The sequence below is a fragment of the Pteropus alecto genome, unplaced genomic scaffold (genome assembly GCF_000325575.1).
Source record: "Pteropus alecto unplaced genomic scaffold, ASM32557v1 scaffold8, whole genome shotgun sequence".
Classification (NCBI taxonomy): domain Eukaryota; kingdom Metazoa; phylum Chordata; class Mammalia; order Chiroptera; family Pteropodidae; genus Pteropus; species Pteropus alecto.
In genome coordinates this window covers 8,015,329-8,022,837 of record NW_006494609.1, presented here as the reverse complement: position 1 = coordinate 8,022,837, position 7,509 = coordinate 8,015,329, and the positions used below count along the sequence as shown (strand labels likewise).

At 46.7% G+C, this 7,509-nt stretch overlaps 1 protein-coding gene and 1 pseudogene across 5 annotated transcripts in view; one reads left to right on the top strand and one right to left on the bottom strand.

The window, feature by feature from the left end:
* LOC102879975 overlaps nucleotides 1-482 on the bottom strand; it is a 1,918-nt pseudogene extending 1,436 nt beyond the window's left edge.
* A 2,181-nt stretch (nucleotides 483-2,663) lies between these two features.
* STON2 (stonin 2) overlaps nucleotides 2,664-7,509 on the top strand; it is a 114,694-nt gene continuing 109,848 nt past the window's right edge. For all 5 annotated transcript variants that reach the window (XM_015599637.2, XM_006925634.3, XM_025041991.1 and 2 more), the window contains exon 1: nucleotides 2,664-2,836. The gene's annotated coding sequence lies outside the window, so the exon portion shown is untranslated. The remainder of the gene's footprint in view (nucleotides 2,837-7,509) is intronic.

Below are 7,509 nucleotides of genomic sequence, written 5' to 3'. Positions count from 1 at the left end.
AGCAGGTAGAGATGTTCTGGCCACATCGATGACTGTTTCCCTGCTCATCTCTTTGCTTACTTTAACATGCCTAAACTGAAGTGCCTTTTTTCTATTTTTGCAGCTTCGAATCGTTCTGTTTTTACTCTGGGATGAAGACCTTCAGACATGTAGAGATCAGCTTGATGTAGCAGTTCTCCCATGACCAGGACATTGGAAGTGGTCCCATCACCAGTTACGTCATCCTGCGTTATGGCTACTCTTGTTGTTAAGTAGGCCTTTGGGTGTTGAATTTGCATCTCCTGAAGCAGCATATTGACATCTTTAGTAAGCTTGATGCTCTGGAACCAGAAACAATCATCCTCCTGGTGCCCTTGGGCCCCAGGTTGGTTCTTAGCACATCCTGCAGCCCTCCCGTCCCTGGCCCTGCTGATGCTGACCACCAATGCTGCTTGGGCTCAGGCCACCTCGGCCTTGGGGGTCATGGTCTTCATGGCTGCCATAGCTGACTCAGCAGAAGAAAAAGAGACCTGACATGAAGAATGCCCAAAGCTGGCTCAGTGTGGCCCAGAGGCACTATCCAGGCCTTCTGGAAAAGTCAGACATGCCCTGCCCACCCCACGAGTACCTACTGTGTTTCATTTACTAGGCTAGATATGGGGGAGATTTAGTTGGATGGAAAGCCATGTAAACTGATCATTAGAATGCTGTTGGTTAGTGCTGTGATGAGGATATTACACAGGCAAGGGGATCACTACCTTTGCCTGGGAGACTTAGTGTAGGCCTCACGAGGAAAGGATATTTTAGTTGCGTCTTGAGTGCTAAATAGGAGCTGGCAGAGGAGAAATGTGAAGCAGGAGACAGAACGAAGCACAGCTTTGCTAGGTGGGATAGATAGATGCATTAACAGTTCTTGCCCACAAGAAGATTCCAGAGTGGATATCATAGGATCCAGATTCTTCTTTCACTTCTCATCCTTCCAGAGGGCTGAGTTTAATGTGATATAACCAGGGTTGATCACTTTAAGAAATCATCTTGGGTGAACCTGGTTCTCTGGCTGAAATAGCCTTTCTTCTCTGGAGTGATAGTGTGACTAATCCTAATGGAACTTCTACATTGGTAAAAGCCACAGCTATGGAAAGTGAGCAACTGGCACGATGGGCTGACATCTCCATGTGCTTCTGATGCTTGGAGAGCAATGCTGGTGAGAGAACCATCTTCACATAGTCTGTGTGTTCTTGTGTTCCCATCAGGTGAGGCTCCACCCATGCCCAGTTCATCTTTTCAATATAAGGTGAATTGATTGTTTGCCCATTGATCTAAACTGGGGAAACTGAGCTAATTTCTTTCTAGGATCTTGGGCTCCTCAAAGTAAATGACTTCAAGTTCACTCTAGGGCCAAAGTGGCTGTTAAGAGTGGGTCAAGCTGGATTTCAGTAGGGTCTTTACTTCTCTACCAAGCTAAATTTCTCACTGAAGTGTTCTGACTACATAGAAGAATAGAATTAAAGGGGGAAGAACTGTAGGAAAATAGTTACGTACTTGCTTTCAAGACATTAGTGCAACCAAAGTCAAAGGTTCTAAAATATAAACTGTGCTATTTATTTCTAATCGTCTTTCTGGGCATTTAGAGGGGTGTCCTTTTATGAGAGGCGGAACAAAGTTCTGGTGGCATCCTGATTTATAGTGGTTGTTTTTACTTTTTAAAAAGTTCAGTGCAAGTGGGAGAAAATGTTGGAAGGACTAAAGACGGTGGAAGAAGAAATGGAAGATGAGAATAATTTTAATTCTCAACAGTCACTCTCCATTCTAAATTGTGCCTCTTTACTGCAGTATGGAGTGACTGTGTCTTCCTGATGAAAACCTCTGCATACTCAGAACTAATGTCACTTGTCCATGTGTTTACAGGACATATGGACATCTTTATGAAAGCTGTTTCTTGTGTTTCTGAATTAACATATGTAAAGCACTGGGGAAAATGCCCAGCAAAAAATATGTGCGAGGGAAACTTTAGGGTTATATTTGTTGTTATTATTATTATGTTATTATTATTCAGCCTCATCTCTTTAGCTAAGTATAAGTTCACTGTAAACGAAAATCTCACTATCTTTCTCATTCCTAAAAATGTGTGAACGTGACCAGGACCTTGGACTAGACGCTTCCCCTTTGTGAGCTCAGATTGCACCACATAGAGATTGTTTGTAAAGTCCAATATTAATCCACAAACCCAATTTAGCTCCTACTGTTCACAAGGCACTGCCCTGCGTCCTACGCCCTTTTGATAGTGAAAGTATCAAAATGAACAGGTAGTTAAAATCTCTCGTAGGAGTGAGGCTGGAGAAGCAACGATACCCACCAATGAGCTGTGGCACGGGGTATGGAAGAGACTGCGAGGCGATCCCCACAACCCGCCACCCCCATGCTACTCGCAGCTACGCTTTGCACTCCGCCCCGTGCCTGGACAGCCGGCCGCACTCGGGGCAGAGGGGCAGGATCCCGGGTTCGGCTTCTGGATCGAGGCCCCGGGGTGCAGCCGGGCTGCGAGGCTGCGGCGCCAGCGGCGCTGGGAGTAGGTCCAGGCGGCACCCGGAGCCTCCCCCCGCCCCTGCTCTCGGCTGACCAATCAGGGCGCGGCTCGGCTGCGCGCCGCGGCCAATCAGGAGCGGCGGGAGCGGCGCCTGGAGCCGGCGGGCGGCGAGCGAGCCCGGAGTCGGGATCCCGCCGCGGCGCTGCGCCCCGGGAGGGAGCGCTTTGAGTGCAGTGAGGCCGGGCTAGGGGGGCACCCCGGACCAGCCCCGCCGGCTCTGCCGCGGCGACCTCCGGGCCGACACTCGGGACCCTGCGGGCGGCGTCACAGGTAACCGCACCGCTCAGAGGCAGGGCGAGCGTGCGGGCGAGAGAGGGACCTCAGGTGGGGCGGGCGGGGGGCGGGCCGGCCGCGAGGTCCTAGCGCCGCGGTGCTGCCCGAGCCCCTGGAGCCCCGGCGCCTGCTTGGTTCGTAGTCCGGGGAAGGGGCGACGTGTCCTCACGCCGCGGGCGTCCGGGAGTGGGAGGACGGGAGGTCAGTCCGTCTAAGGCGTGCGGGACATGTGGGGGAAAAACACCTGAGACCCCGCACCCATACTCAGATACTATTTGCCAGCACATGTCTTCCCCAAGGTCTAGGTCCCCGGGACATCTTCCTTGGCCTGAGTGGGGAGGCGACAACAAGTGTCCCTGGGGACGGTGCCACCCCCCACGTCTGAAATCCGGGCCTTGGCGTTCCTTTCCACCTTGGGGGTGTCCAGAGACAGGACCCCAGCCAGGCCTCGGGCGCGCTGCCCGCTGGACAGCGCCCAGAAGCGTCCTGGACGCGGCGGACTCCGGGTTTGGATGGAGTTTTCTCAGCGCGTTGCCAAGCAATTTGCCGGACACCGCCTCTCTCTGGGATAAAGAGTTGAAGATGAGTGAGTGAGAGAGTGAGTGAGTGTGTGTACAGTGTGTGTGCGGCAGCCCTGAGGGCTGAGTGAATCATTAACTGTGGTCTTGGGCAGCTACTGGCCCCTGCCTGTCCCTCCGTTCCTCTTAGGCAGTCTCTTATGCTCTCTGTGCCTCACTCCTAATCTGTAAGGTGGTGACGATGGTTGCACCCGTCTTACAAAACCTGCGTTGTTTTGAGGATTAAATAAGGCAATGCCTGAAAAACGCCGAGCACAGCGCTCAGGACTCAATACTATACGGAGTGGATGGTCGTTTAAAGAGTAAATCAGACGTGTCCAAACTGGCCCAGCGACCAGTTGGAGCTCTGAATAGCTTTCTACACTTGGAGGGGAAAGATGCTATTAATGTTACCGATGGTATCGTTTAAAGGTAATGTATCCCCAGAGGGGGTAAAAAGGTGCTCCATAGGAATGATGAGAGAGAGAAATGGTTTCCAACTAGTATCTTAGAAAACCTTTGTAACCCTTGAAAAAATCGATACGAATGTTCCGTGAAGAGAATATCATGGTACTCTGTTGAATTCTTGTCTTTCCTTAGAATGGCTGACTTGGTGGTGTTGGGGGGAGGTGTGTGGCGATTTTGAAGGTTCTAGTACTTTCTACCCCTTCCTTAGACAAGTAAAGTTTAAAAAGAGAGAGAGGGAGGGAGGGAGAGAGAGAGGGAGGGAGAGAGAGCAAGCGAGAGAGCACGCGCGCCCAACGAGAGAGAGAGAGAGCGAGCGAGCGAGCGAGAGAGCACGCGCGCCCAAGCACACAACAAAATGCCAGCAGCTTCTAGAAACCTAAAATTGCAGTTGCCACTTTAGGCGATTGTTCCCATGTCTGACTGACCTGGACAGTCTGGTTCATTTCTTTGCCAATGTGTCACTTTCCTTTTTTTGCTTAATCTGAAGAGTCAAACATTTGGCACCATACATTTTTCTTTTTTAAAACCTAAAATATCAATATGGAGTAGACTCCTTTGGAATTCTCAACCTTCTGCTGCTTAACCTACCCTGTGACAAACCCAAAGGATCTTCTCCAAAGGTTCTCTAGGGTGACATAAGTGGGACACTACCTCCATAGCTTAGGGCCTGGGGAAAGGCACAGACAAAATGCCCCAGTTCTCCTAGGGTCTCTAGGGCCTTTGCCAGGAGCCTTAAGAATAAACACATCCATCTAAAGAAAGTGATTATCTTCTCCGGAGTAGGAAGCCCACTTACAGATGCAAATCTTTCAAGTGTCAAATTAATTTGACAGCTCTTTCAGTTGTTGATAAGGAGACTTTTACTCTCCAAGAGTGGGAGCATCTGAAAGCTTACTGCTGGAGGAGGGAAGTGTGGAGGGCAGAAGAAAAATTGCTTAGTTCAGAGCCAGACCGGTGCCTGATGAGAACTCTAGAAACCTGGACACGTTTGCTTTTCTGAGCCAAACTCTGCCATTCTGTAAAATGAGGACTTTCTCTCTCTATATATATTCTAAAGAAGAGTTATTCTAAAGATGCTAATGAATGGAAAGCCCCTAGCATGGTTCCAGGGACATCGTTACAAGTCTGTAGCATTCAGAGGAGGTCCTAAAGGTGAGAGTGATTAGTTTTACCTGGGAAAGAAAGACTTGATTAACACCTGAACTGAGTGTAGAATGATGAGCCAGTCTCTTGTACAGACAGTGAAGTAGGATTGGAAGAAAGAGTAGAATGGAGGAGAGAAGACATTTCAGACAGAAAATATGGTAGATCAAACGTGCTCTAATAGTTTAGGCTAAATAACAAATAACTTCCAAATCTCAGTGGCTTACAACAGCTAAGATTTATTTCTCACTTATGCTGCATGTCCAATGTAGGTCAGTTGTGGTTCTGCTCATCTGTTTTTGGTCTGGGACTGACTGAGGCTTGAGAAAACATTTTTTTTTTTTCTGGGACAATGCTGATCTCATTTATGAGGAAGGGAAAAAAGAAAACATGACAGAACAAATATGGCTCAGAAGTAACAGACATAACTTCAGGTCTCACGCTATTGGCCAAGGTAAGTCACATGGCCAAACCATGTGGCTGGGGAAATATAAACCTCCTGCAGACAGTGAGCTATGGCCTAGTAGGAGGGAAAGTGCCTAGTGAGGAAATGGAAACTAGAATTCACAGAATTCGAGTACAAGAAGAGTACAAGTTTTTCCCCTCCCCTTGTAATTCTGTCTTGACTCTCCATCCTGTCATTGAGTGCACACCCTTTTGCCTGGCCCCAGACCTCTCACTCACACCAGCCAATATATTTCAATCCTGATCCGTCACACTTATCATCATCCCAGTTTTAATTTCTTCTGGAGTTGGATTTGCCCACTGGGTGGACATTTAGCTGATTTTAAAATAGACCAAGAAATTTCTCACTTCATTCTAGGTCACCCTCATGAATAAGCATCTGTACCATGTGATCATGCAAATTGTGATCAACTCCCCCACCCCAAGATAAATAACCCCATGAGAAACCAAGATCATCCATGGTCTGGCTTATACCAATGGGTGGTGCAAGTCACAACAGTTCCCTTAACTGTGACTCACTACTGTAATGAGAGAGCATTCCAAAAATGGACGTTAAGGAGAAAGTATGTTGGTGTGTACATGACACAAGAAATAAAACATTGTGAGGGTTTCTTTTCTTTTTACTGTATTTTTTCTCAATCCTAGATGTGGTAAAAATTTGAACTCTACCAAGGTCCAGGTTATCAGTGATATGCCTGCCCAGCAGACACCGTGTGAATGCATGAAATATTTTCAGGTTTTCAGGATCAGCATTTTGAGTGCTGGCTAGCAGGTTAAAATATTTGTTTTAAGGTGGGATGAGTATATATTTGCCCATTGCGGTGTGGGTAGAATGTATTAGAAATTCTTCATATATTTGTATAAAATAAAAAATGTCTTGGGGGCGCGGTCCAAGCTATAAAATGAAATGAGTGAGATTTGAAATGACTCTTCCTGATTGAGATTTGATGGAAAAATAGCACCTTAAAGGTGTGATCTTTGAGACAGGAGAATCCCCTAGGATTCTGCATACAGCCTGAGGTGGATGAGAAAGCTTGGAACTGTAACCTCTGTCCAGGAGGCCTGAGGCCATCTCCGTAGATCAGATCTATCTGTTTCCCTCTCTGGGTAATTTTGCATGACTTTTCCCCTCCTGCAGGCTTGGCCTTGGTGCTACTTTCCCTTGGTCATTTCTAAAATGAACTACCACGAGTCCCTCGATTTCAGGTCTCCAGGAAACTTGGTCTAAAGTTTCAAAAGATGCAGCAAATAAAACCCTAGACATAAGTGAGGGAAAGAACACTTAGACTAGTAGGAAGGGATTTAAAATCCCTTCCTGAGCATATTCATTAGAAAGTGTTATAATTCCCCGTTGCATAGCATTTATCCAGCAATTTGATATTTAAGAAATATACATATCAAATCATTAGATAAATAGTATCCTTTCTATATATTTATATTGACTAAATGCTATCATATGTATTTTTTTTTTTACATCTGTACAAATTCCAGGAGGTAGGTTTCTAGTGCTTTGCTGTCCTTCTGAAATGTGATAACAGAAAGGGTCAAAATTCTGAAGACAGATAATAGAAAAGCAGGATTGAAAATTCAGAGTCCCTTGAATTTTTCGTTCACGTATATACCTTTGCCACCCCGGCTGGCTCCGTACTAATCTGGATTTGTGCTTTCAGGTGGCCTCACTAATAGGCAAGAGATGGGCAAAGTTCTTCGTGATATGTAGTCGCAGTGAGGATTGTGAAGCTACTTTGCAGATTGTTAATGGCCCAGTAAAATCTTTGGAAGGTGGCTTCATGCAAATGGCATTGAGCATCTTCTGGGTGCAAGGCTCTGAGGAAGATATAAGAGGAATTCAGAGAAGTGTCATCTTAGTCTTTTGACACAGCCTCTAATTTGAGAGAGAAAGGGAATAATATTTATGCAAAATTAATAACAATTAAATACCAATGAAACCAACACTAGACAAATAATGAAAAGGACTACCGTGTGCTGTGAATTCAGGGAAAGGGAACCTTTCTGAGGTTGTGCTGGTCTGGAAAG